Source organism: Nicotiana tabacum, chromosome 13, assembly GCF_000715075.1.
Source record: "Nicotiana tabacum cultivar K326 chromosome 13, ASM71507v2, whole genome shotgun sequence".
In the NCBI taxonomy this organism is placed as follows: domain Eukaryota; kingdom Viridiplantae; phylum Streptophyta; class Magnoliopsida; order Solanales; family Solanaceae; genus Nicotiana; species Nicotiana tabacum.
In genome coordinates, this window is record NC_134092.1 from 25893827 (window position 1) to 25906689 (window position 12863).

At 38.5% G+C, this 12863-nt stretch overlaps 1 long non-coding RNA gene across 2 annotated transcripts; it reads left to right on the plus strand.

Moving 5' to 3' along the window:
- The first annotated feature begins 434 nt into the window (after positions 1–434).
- Positions 435–5363, plus strand: LOC142167816 (uncharacterized). Of its 2 annotated transcripts, XR_012697956.1 has the most exons (4): positions 435–631; positions 2604–2652; positions 2788–2846; positions 4751–5363. It is a non-coding gene; the product is annotated as an uncharacterized LOC142167816 (long non-coding RNA). The 2 variants fall into 2 exon arrangements; XR_012697955.1 differs by lacking the exon at positions 2788–2846.
- The last annotated feature ends 7500 nt before the right edge of the window (positions 5364–12863 follow it).

The following is a 12863-nucleotide window of genomic DNA, read 5'->3' on the forward strand; positions in this document are numbered from 1 at the left end:
TTGGCTTGCCTAGCAAGTGAAATGTTAGGCGTCATCACGGTTCGAAGGTGAGAATTTTGGGTCGTGACAATAAGTGAAAGGGTTAACAAATACAAAGTATACTAGTACTATCTTCAAAACGTTGACAAAACCATTAGACTGTATGATGCATGGGCATGCCCCTAGCTTAGATCAATAATAGAAAAAGAAAATAATTTAAGATAATTATACATGAATCTTGGACAAGAATTCCAACAAAAACCAACGGTTAAGGACCAAGTTAAGAAAAGAATAATTTGAAGAAATCGAGTGTGTGAAAGAATGCTAACTAGTAAAAGATGCAAAAGCTATTGGAAAGATAAGCCTTTTGTAACTTGCATGGTACGTGCATGCACAAAACAATCACATATATATATATATATATATGGACGCTAGTAGTTGACTGTGGGATAGCCACGATAAATATTAGACTCTTTCTCAAACACAATATATACCTCGTCGAGTTCAAAAGATGATCTCTATACGAATAGCAACACGGACTAAATACCCTGTCAAAGCCAGGGAACTTACGCCAAAGAGTCTTGAAAAATGATGAAGTCTTAAACTTAGTTATAATGGAGAAGTTGATGAAATTTGCACCTTCTACACTCTTGTAAGTCCTCTAATTTAGTGTTTTCAGTTCTCTAAGTTTCTTTGAAGTACATCATCTTTAATTCATTGCTTTAGGCAGCATTTTGTTTCAATTTATAAACTCTAGGTTATGGTGGTATGGGCTTAGCCGAAATGATCCAAATCTAAGATAATATATCCACTGGTCAGTATATATAATTTTCTTGCTCATGAATTTCCTTGTTTTCTCTATTTGTGTACTTGGAATAGAGAACCGTTGCATGATAATATTGTATTCTTTTTCCTCAACTGTTCTGTATGCTTTTTCTTGAAGTAACTCTTACCTTAGAGAAACTACTAAAAGAAGCAATAACCCTTTGACTTGGAAGAGAGATGATGTAACATTCTTGCATATCTTAATCAGGTTTTCTTAGTTTATGTTAATGGTGTGGGTTGCACGCATCTCTATTACTACTCGATACCTGTTATATCTCACCAATCAGCATGGACACTAATCGAGTAACTCTATCCGAAGCTTAAGCACAAGGAGAGTAATCACCTACCAATTTTTATTTTTGCTAGGATTTAGACTCTGAATGATTTCTCATTATTGACCGTTAAGCCACGTTCTTAAGTGCTAAATTTTAATTAGCTAAAACCTTGAGTGTTGAATGATTTTGGGCTAACTACTAACGTTTCAATGTTTTTTATTGGGAAAAAGATAAGGCTACGAATTGCAGATGAGTAAAATATACACGGGCACATTAAGTGCCTTGGCATCGGGTGCATTCGAACCCAATATATTTGACGCAAAATATTAATTCTTATGTAAAAACCTACAAAAATTTTAATAAATATAAGATCTAAACTCATAATTTTAAAAGTACAATGAGTTTCGTACTAAGAAGGCCGAATCAATCAAATTATAATTATGAATCCGCATCTGAATTTATGTACCAAAATTAATGTAAAATGCTTAGAGAATTTTAAGCATATATCTGGTTCATATATATCTGCATAATCTGGTTCATTGGTTGACCAGTAGTGATATCATTGGTTTGAGCTTGTCCAGTAGTCGCTGCTGAATTTTAAGGAATCATTTTAGATTGGTACTGCTCCAACCTAATGCCAAAAGATTGTGGGGTGCCCTATAACTTTGCAGTTTTTATCTATGAAAAGTTACTGAGCAGACGTTACCTTTGGTTTGTGTGTGTTTGGGGGGGGGGGGTTAACCTTTTGTTATACTAAAGAATTAATGAAAGTAATTGGTTTTTTTATTCATTAAAATGTTCATGAAAATAATAAAATAGGATTGACGGGTTGACCCAAAAAATAGATTTTTTTTCCGTTTTGATTATTTAATATCTGAAATTCATTGATCCAATTAATTTAGTTTTGCATCAATTAGACATACGCAAAATACTCCCTAATAAAAGATTCTCCATTCACGAAACAGGAACATGGAAACTTCTAAATAATGAAAGGATTGTTATGTAGGGATTAATTATTTGAATTCCTTTATTTAGTTACTCTTTTTTATGTATAGCTAATACATATATTTTTATTTCACATTTTATCCCTCACAAAATAATACGCATATTTCAATATACTTTATGTGGGATATTGACAGTTTGGGACTTAATAAAGACAGCCAAATGCTGTATTAAATTATGCAATTTTTTTTTTTTTTTTACAATTAACCATACATGGAATTATGCAAAATTTATGTTGGAATATATTTTTTGTTAGTGTGGTAAACCAAAAGACTTTAGGGTCGTTTGGTTGGAAAATAAGTTATCTCATGATTAATTATATCGGAATTAATTATTTTGGAATTAGTTATCTCACCCTCCCATAAGGATAAATAATACTATCATCCCGGAATAACTAATCTTGAAATTAGTTATACCACAATTTTATGCCAACTAAATATAAAAATAAATTCATCTCAAATTTAATTTTGAGATTAATTATTCATTATGGCCAGTACTTTGTTAATGTATATATGCTTTCAGTGGACCATGGACTTGTTGGTACGGATATTCGAGCAAGCACAAAGATTTAGTGAGTTCTCTTTCTTTAGGAATTATCATCTTTTCATAAATTTTGTCGATTTGTTTTTATCTTCAAAAGTCAGCTCCAAATTCTTATACTTATCGGAGCATATACATTTTTCACATCTTTCTTGTACGACACAAGGAATCTTTATAGGAAAAAAGAAGAAAAGTATGGCAGTTGGTTAAGAATATATGCTTTTGGTAAGCATTACAACTCTACGAATTATTTTAAGATTTGACTTATATATATTGTCAGCTTAAATTTTTTTTACATTATTACAAGTCGTCTGTTAGAACGTATAAGAACAATACTGAATAGGATGAATGATAATGCTGAGATTAGTAACACTGAGATTGATTATGATGGAATTAGTTATACTGAGATTATTTCTTATCGACTGTTCGGTTTGGTGTATTAAAGGTATTGAAAGGGTAATTCTATCTTTATATATGTTTATCCATGTATTAAAAAAACTATAGTATTGCTAATGATTTGCTATGTATAAAAATAATACTAAATATGATGTATAACTAATGCAAGTATTAATTATATATTAGTTGAAAACAACTATCAAAAAATGGATTAATAATACCGAAGTTAATATATGTATTATTTTTCCTAATATATTCTATCAAACAACCCCTTAATGTATTTTAACTAGTTGTAGCAGGTACCTTATTCTTCATACTGCTAATCAACTCACTTATTATGAAAAAATATTTATAGTTAGTATCTTTTAAGTGACCTAATAATATAAAAAAATATGATTAGTATATAAAAATTAAACTTCTTAAACAACTAACAAAATTTCAGCTGCCATAGACAAGAAAACGACATTGATTCTATTGTGAACCTAGTCCTAATAATCTAAGAATATAAAGGTTTGAAAATATCATAATCATGGACCATATTGAAGTAGCATTCTTCACAAGAGACACAGAAAATTCTCATCCGAAACTTTTACCTTAATAGTGAAACCAACCCACAAATATATTGTTCTCATACTTTACATTGGATTCCCCATTACAACTTTGCATAATTATTTAGGAATCCAGCAGTCAATGTTGCAATCATGTGACTATACTATGAACCACTTGTATTTTGCTATCATGTGATGGTCCAATATCTCATAAAAATTGCTATCATGTGATGGTCCAATATCTCATAAAATTAATACTCTCCCTGTTTCAAATTAGACGAGATACTTTCATTTTTAGTCCGTTTCAAAATAAATGAAATATTTTTAAATTTGGAAATAATTTAACTTTAAACTCTTTATTTTACCCATTTTACCCTTAATGAGAAGCTTTTGTAACCACACAAATGACATGACCCCACAAAGCTTTTACCCCCTTAAACTTTTAAGATCACAAGTTTTAAAAGTCCTTTTTTTTCTTAAACTCTGTGCCGAGTCAAACTATCTCATCTAAATTAAAACAGAGGGAGTATTCAGTAAAACCTTTAGCGATGCCGGATACTATAGCAAATACTCAATTGCTGGTAAAGGTTTTTGCAATAACATTTTTTGGCCGTTAAGACCATTTTTTGTTGTAATGTGTGAGTATTATTCTTTTTTTTTTTTTTCATGTTTTCCTCTTAATTTTTTTTTTTTTGTATTTTACTAAATCCCTGATTAGGCATACATAATATTTCAGCATTAGCAAGTACTGAGAAAACTTCTTGGAGAGAGAGCAAAGCTTTAGTAATGAATGGAACATGTAGAGTACTATTTAATGTGAACATTTTGTGAGAAGAAGGGAGAAGAATTGTACCAATTATGTGTCATATGGTTAAAACTGCTAAAAACAATTTCGCTAGGAAACTCATCACTAATTTTATCGCTTAATAATTCGTAACTAATAGATTTTTTTTTATAGTTCGACACTAATTCGCTGTGAAATCAACGAATTTTGCTATTTAGCGGCAAAATTTGTCTGTCACTAATTATTGTTTATTTTTGTTTAGTGAGCAATATTTCCATTACCTGCAAGTAATTGATCAGTGCCCTTGTATTCTTCAACTTGTTTCTTCCCTAACTTTTTAATCTTTCACTCTCTCATTTCTCCCAGGCGATTCTCATATGTTTTGATCAATTACTTTGCAGCGTAGGTATTTCAAGCACAATAATTTCTCAAGTCTTATTCGCCAGGTATGTGTGTATTCATGTAAGTATTTTCACTACAAACTCATATCTAATTTTGGTATCCTTGTCTAGATTATGAGTACATGTTAACTTTATGTATACGGTCGAAATAGATTTCGGCCTTCGCACGTCCGATCGAGTTCGAACGATAGTCGATCGAACTGAGACTCCAAAGATGGAACAAACAAGCCTCGAACCCGAGGGGCCGATCCATGTCGAGTTGGATATCGTTTCGAGCGCTAGTCCAAATCGAACTATGACACAGAGTAAAGCTATCATCCAGAGACCAACCAACATTGACCCCGAATCAATTTGAGAGCTCGAGCCAAGATCGAGAATTCGAGTCAGAATCGAGCTCAAACCAAGATCGAAGGCTCAAGGCAAGATCGAGCTCCCAGACAAAAGCTGTTACAATCCCACTAGCGAGAATCTTGGTAGAAATTGTGGAAAAGCTGGTTTATCATGGGTCTTCCACTGAGTATTTTTTATTCTCTCTATTATAAAGGGCATGGTTATCATTTATAAAAGACAAGTTTTTTTGAGGCTTATATTGTAATAAAAACGCTATATTCTTCCACAGTAAAGAATTGTTCTTTCAGATTTCTTAAATTGATTCTATTTGTTGAGTCCTAAGATTTATTATTCCTTACAACCTTATCTACTTCGCATTCTTTCCAATCCATATTTATATTTCTATTTATCCTTATAATTTGTATTAAGTTACGCCACATATCCTTGGAACTGCGTATAAATTCAACTCTATCCATTTTTCGGGTAAACAGTTTGGCGCCCACCGTGGGGCCAAGGATAACAGCGGTTATTTGATACGAATCTAAAAAAAATACGCCATTGTGTTTTGCGCTTATTTTCAAAAGCACCTTGAATTCCGGATCAGCTACGAATAACCATCAATCAAATGGCTTCACCGATCGACAACGGGGCCGGTCTTCAAGACGAAAACAACAACTTGACACCCAATACTGAAAGACCACTTGTGAACACCGTTGGAGCTCGAATCGGAGCGCCGATTGATATCAATTCGCATATAGCAATTGAGGCAAACCTACATGCTGAACCCGAGAATAGCGTCCATGGTGGAACTCGGTCTGCGGTTCGAGACACTCATAACGTCGAGGAAAACAATGTTAGTTTGCGTATGATTTTCGAAATGTTGCAAGCCCAACAGGCAGCAATAGCCCAGTTGTAGAGCCAAACCCAGCTACAAAGAAGGCCGGAGCCCAATCCACCCCAAGAAATTACTCATGGAACGGAACCAGCCATTATGAAGTCAAATGAGCAAGAATCGGGGACTACTCCTGAAATTGCTAAATTACTCGAGGAACTCACAAATCGAGTCGAAGCCAATGATAAAAAAAGTAGAAACTTATAATTCTAGGGTCGATCAGATCCTGAAAGCTCCACCAATGATAAAATGATTGGATTCAAAAAAATTCGTGCAAAAACCCTTTTCCTCGAGCGTAGCTCCGAAACCAATCTCCAAAACATTTTGTATGCCAGAAATTCCCAAATATAACGGAACGACCGATCCCAACGAGCATGTCATATCTTACACATGTGCCATCAAGGGCAATGATTTTGAAGATGATGAAATCAAATCCGTATTGCTGAAAAAATTCAGAGAGACCCTCTCGAAGGGGGCGATGATTTGGTATCACAACCTACCGCCAAACTCCATCGACTCATTTGCCATGTTAGCAGATTCTTTTGTGAAAGCACATACCGGCACCATAAAATTCGCAACAAGTAAGTCAGACCTCTTCAAGGTAAGACAAAAGGATAACGAGATGCTGAGGGAATTCGTATCTCGTTTTCAAATGGAACGAATGGACCTGCCACCTGTCACAGATGACTAGGCCGTACAGGCTTTCACTCAAGGTTTGAACGAGCGAAGTTCGATGGCTTCACGCTGATTAAAGTATAACCTGATCGAATACGCAGCCATCACATGGGCCGACATGCACAATCGGTACCAATCGAAAATTAGGGTCGAAGATGATCAATTGGGGTCTGAATCCGATGTTCGAGGGGTTACTAATCGGGAATGAGGTCCGATTGGAGATCGATACTGACCATACATCGGAAGCCACAGAGTCAGTGAATCGAGACATAACCTCAGGCAAAATAACAAAAGAAGCGATCGAAGTCATGGCTCCTGAGGGCTGATAAACAGAAGCAGTTTCGATAGGCCTGCCGAATCTAAGGAAGCACCTCGGTTATAGGAATATAATTTCAGCATTGATGCATCTGCCATCATATCAACTATCGGACGCATCAAAGACACTAAATGGCCTCGACCCATGCAGACCGATCCTGCCTAGAGGAATCCCAATCAAACATGCGAATATCATGGCACCCATGGCCACAGAACGGAAGATTGCGGGCAAATAAGAGAGGAAGTAGCCCGGTTATTTAACAAAGGGCACCTTCAGGAATTTCTGAGCGATAGGGCGAAGAACCATTTTAAAAACAAGGATTTCGGCAAGCAAAACGAGCAAGAAGAACCGCAGCACGTCATTCACATGATTATCGGCTGCGCCGATACCCCTCAGTGACCAGTGCTTAAACGCACTAAAATATCGATTGTAAGGGAAAAGCGATATCGAACTCAAGATTACGCACCCATAGGGACTTTGTCCTTCGGTGATGAAGATGCATAAGGAGTCATTCAACCTCATAACGATGCATTGGTAATATCCGTACTCATGAATAAAACTAAAGTTAAACGTGTGTTGATCGATCCAGGTAGCTCGGCCAACATCATCAGATTGAAGGTCGTAGAACAACTCGGCCTGCAGGACCAGATCGTACCCGCAACTCTGGTTCTAAATGGATTCAATATGGCATGTGAAACAACCAAAGGGGAGATAATCCTACCGATAAACATTGCCAGAACCATCCAGGAAACAAAGTTTCACGTGATCGAAGGCGACATGAGATACAACGCCCTTTTCGGAAGGCCATGGATCCACAACATGAGAGCTGTACCTTCGACCTTGCACCAGTTCCTCAAATTCCCAACATCGAGAGGTGTCAAAATAGTGTACAGAGAACAACCTGCCGCAAAAGAAATGTTCACCGTAGAGGAAGCGATATCAATATCCTCGCCTTCGCCAATAAAGCGATCGGGCTCAGAAAGAGAACGGGACACCAAATAGCAATCACAGACATCGGTTTCGACCCAACCAGATAACCGAAAAATTGAAGAAGATGATGATCAAAGGGTCCCTCGATCTTTCATGATTCCCGATGACTCTGACGCCACCAAATCAACAATTGAGGATTGAGCCTTCGGAACGGGGTTGAGCCCCGAACTCAGGAAGAAACTTGTTCAATTAGTTATCGATAACATTGATTGTTTTGCTTGGTCCCATTTAGATATAACAGGGATTCCATTGGACATAACGATGCATCGGCTAAGCTTGAACCCTAAGTTCAGACCGATGAAGCAAAAGAGAAAGCCCCAATCCGAGGTAAAACACACATTCATAAAAGACGAGATAACCAAACTTCTCAAAATAGGGTCCATTCGGGAGGTGAAATATCCCAAATGGTTAGCCAACATAGTTGTAGTGCCTAAAAAAGGAAACAAACTTAGAATGTGTGTGGACTATAAGGATTTAAACAAAGCATGCCCCAAAGATTCTTTTCTGCTGCCCAACATCGATCGCATGATCGATGCCACGACCGGCCACGAGATCCTTACTTTTCTCGATGCCTATTCCGGGTATAATCAAAAAACTTCATTTGTCACCAAGTATGGAACATATTGTTATAATGTGATGCCTTTCGGGCTAAAAAATGCAGGGGCTACTTACCAACACCTAGTAAATAAAATGTTCAAAAAACAAATAGGTAAATCAATGGAAGTTTACATTGATGACCGTTAGTTAAGTCCCTGTGCGGAGAGGACCATTTGACCCATTTGCAGGAAACATTCGAGATTTTGAGGAAATACAACATGAAGCTCTACCCCGAAAAATGTGCTTTTGAGGTCGGTTCGGGCAAGTTCCTCGGCTTCATGGTGTCGAATCGAGGAATCGAGATCAACCCTGATAAAATCAAAGCCATCGAAGACATCACCATCGTGGATAAGGTGAAAACTGTACAAAGGCTAACGAGACAGATTGTAGCCCTAGGCTGATTCATTTCGAGATCATCAGATCGGAGTCACAAATTTTTCTCTCTACTCAAAAAGAAGAATGGTTTCGCTTGGAACCCGGAATGCTAACAGGCATTAGAGGAACTAAAACGATATCTATCGAGCCCACCACTACTTCACACTCCAAAAATAGACGAAAAACTCTACTTGTACTTAGCAGTATCGGAAATTGCAGTGAGCGGTGTCCTAGTTCGGGAAGAGCAAGGTACGCAATTCCCCATTTATTATATAAGTCGGACCTTAGGAGAAGCAGAAACTAGAAATCTGCTCTTAGAAAAACTAGCACTCGCACTAATAAGCGCCTCTAGAAAGTTAAGACCGTACCTTTAATGTCACCCCATATACGTATTAACCACTTATCTGCTTCATAATATTTTGCACAAGCTCGAACTATCAGGCCGATTAGCAAAATGGGCCGTCGAACTCGGTGGGTACGATATCGAATATCAACCCCGTACGACCATCGAGTCTCAAATTTTAGCAGACTTCGTGGACGATTTCACGCCAACCCTTGTATCCGAAGTCAAAAAAGAACTGTTGAAATCGAGTACATCATCAGGGGTATGGACCATTTTTACGGACGGGGCTTCGAATGTGAAGGGGTCCGGGCTAGGCATAGTTTTGAAGCCACCCACAGGTAACACTATTAGGCAATCTATTAAAACTACCAGGTTGACTAACAACGAGGCCGAGTATGAGGCCTTGATTGCAGGTGTCGAGCTAGCTAAAAACTTAGGAGCAGAAGTCATTGAAGCCAAATGTGACTCTTTGCTGGCGGTGAGTCAAGTAAACAAAACCTTCGAAATTCGAGAAGATAGAATGCAAAATTATTTAGACAAGCTACATGTCACTTTGCACCATTTCAAACAATGGACTTTACGGCATATTCCACGAGAACAAAATAGTGAGGCCGATGCACTTGCGAATTTGGGATCGTCGGTCGAGGAAGGTGACTTGAGCCCGGGGACTGTCGTTCAACTCTCGAGATCCGTGATCGAAGAGGGTCACGCCGAGATAAATTCTACAAGCTTAACTTGGGATTGGAGAAATAAGTACATTGTATACTTAAAGAGTGGAAAGCTCCCATCGGACCCTAAAGATTCAAGGTCCCTACGGACCAAAGCTGCTCGATTCACATTGGCTTCCGATGGAACACTATACCGAAGGACATTCGATGGGCCATTAGCAGTATGCTTGGGTCCAGGAGATACCGATTATATCTTACGTTAGGTGCACGAGGGCACTTGTGGGAATCATTCCGGTGCCGATCCATTTGTCCGAAAAATAATCAGAGCAAGGTATTATTGGATTGATATGGGCAAAGATGCGAAGGAATTTGTTCGAAAATGTGACAAATGTCAAAGGTTTGCACCAATGATCCATCAACCCAGAGAGCAACTTCACTCAGTCCTATCCCCATGGCCATTCATGAAATGGGGAATGGATATCGTCGGCCCTCTGTCATCAATACCAGGTAAAGCTAAATTCATTTTATTTATGACTGACTATTTCTCTAAATGGGTCGAAGCACAGGCGTTCGAGAAAGTAATAGAGAGAGAAGTTATAGACTTCATCTGGGATCATATCGTATGTCGATTCAGGATACCCGCCGAAATAGTATGTGACAATAGGAAACAATTTGTGGGCAGCAAAGTGACGAAATTCTTCGAAGACCACAAAATAAGAAGGATATTATCAACACCGTACCACCCCAGTGGGAACGGACAGGTCGAGTCAACGGAAAAAACCATCATTCAGAACCTAAAAAAGAGGCTGAACAACGCTAAAGAAATGTGGAGAGAAATCCTACCCGAAGCCCTTTGGGCATATCGAACGATATCAAAATCCAGTACGGGGGCAACCCCGTTTTCCTTAGTATATGGGTCCGAAGCATTGATACCAATCGAAGTCGGCAAACCCAGTACCATATTTCGATACACAACAGAAGAATCAAATAGCGAGGCTATGAACACTAGCCTCGAATTATCGGACGAACAGTAAGAAGCTGCTCTCGTTCAATTGGCCGCCCAAAAGCAACGAATCGAAAGATATTATAATCGAAGAACCAAGCTCCGCCATTTCATGCCCGGGGACTTAGTGCTAAGGAAAGTCACCCTCAATACCCAAAATCCAAACGAAGGAAAACTAGGACTGAACAAGGAAGGACCATATCAGGTTCTCGAGAACGTCGGAAAGGGATCATACAAGCTTGGTATTATAAACGGCAAACAACTATCAAGCAATTGGAATGTGTCATATCTTAAATGATACTACTGCTAAGGTACGATCCCTCCATTATTCATTTACATTTCAAAACTGATCCCTGCAGAAGTCTGATCAGGAGCTAAAATGGATCCTTCGATACGAAGCCCTAGATCTAAAAGCACGCATTGCACTCTTTTTCCCTTAGACCGGTTTTATCCCAAATGGGTTTTTTGGCAAGGTTTTTAACGAGGCAACCAATGATCGTGCTGCACTTACAACAGTATCCGAGGCCTCTTTACAATCGACCTCGAATACTGGGGAGGCATTAGGCCCCTCAAATACATCAAGTTCAGATGCAAGAAAGTTATTTCGCAATAACAAGGTTTCAATAGGAAAAGTTGTAAGAGCCAAATGGTCCAAACAAACCATGATTATGTAGATTGGCCCGAACCCAGGCGCGAAACACGAACACATATGTAGTCACTTGGAAAAGTTCTCCTCTTTACTGACATATTATACCCAAGAAAAATTCCTCTATTTGGAGATTTATTGCGCAAATAGAATCAATTTACTAGCCTACGGGCTACATTACTTCGAGTTCGAATCATACACTCGACGACTAAGCCTACGGGCTACTTTTATTTCGAGTTCGAGCAAGCACTCATTCGACCTCTACGCCTACGGGCTACATTACTTCGAGTTCGAATCATTCACTCGACGACTAAGCCTACGGGCTACTTTTATTTTGAGTTCGAGCAAGCCCTCACTCGACCTTTATGCCTACGGGCTATATTATTTCGAGTTCGAATCATTCACTCGACGACTAAGCCTACGGGCTACTTTTATTTCGAGTTCAAGAAAGCACTCACTCGACCTTTACGCCTACGAGCTACATTACTTCGAGTTCGAATCATTCACTCGACGACTAAGCCTATGGGCTACTTTTATTTCGAGTTCGAGCAAGCTCTCACTCGACCTTTACGCCTACGGGCTACATTATTCGAGTTCGAATCATTCACTCGACGACTAAGCCTCTGGGCTACTTTTATTTCGAGTTCGAGCAAGCACTCACTCGACCATTATGCCTACGGGCTATATTACTTCGAGTTCGAATAGTTCACTCGACTATTAAGCCTACGAGCTACTTTTATTTTGAGTTTGAGCAAGCACTCACTCGACCATTACGCCTACGGGCTATATTACATCGAGTTCAAATCATTCACTCGACTACTAAGCCTACGGGCTACTTTCATGTCGAGTTCGAGCAAGCACTCACTCGACCATTACGCCTACGGTCTATATTACTTCGAGTTCGAATCATTCACTCGACTACTAAGCCTATGGGCTACTTTCATTTTGAGTTCGAGCAAGTACTCACTCGACCATTACGCCTACGAGCTATATTACTTCGAGTTCGAATCATTCACTTGACTAATAAGCCTACAGGCTACTTCCATTTCGAGTTCGAGCAAGCATTCACTCGACCATTATGCCTACGGGCTATATTTCTTCAAATTCGAGCAAGCACTCACTCGACCATTACGCCTACGGGCTATATCTCTATATCTCGATCGATCATAGAGACTGCGAAGTCCAAATTTGATTAAGTTGTTCAGATCCTTGTGAAAACATTCATAAAGAAGTGAATAAAGTCTTCACGAAACAAAAGCAAGTCGGCAAAATTATCAA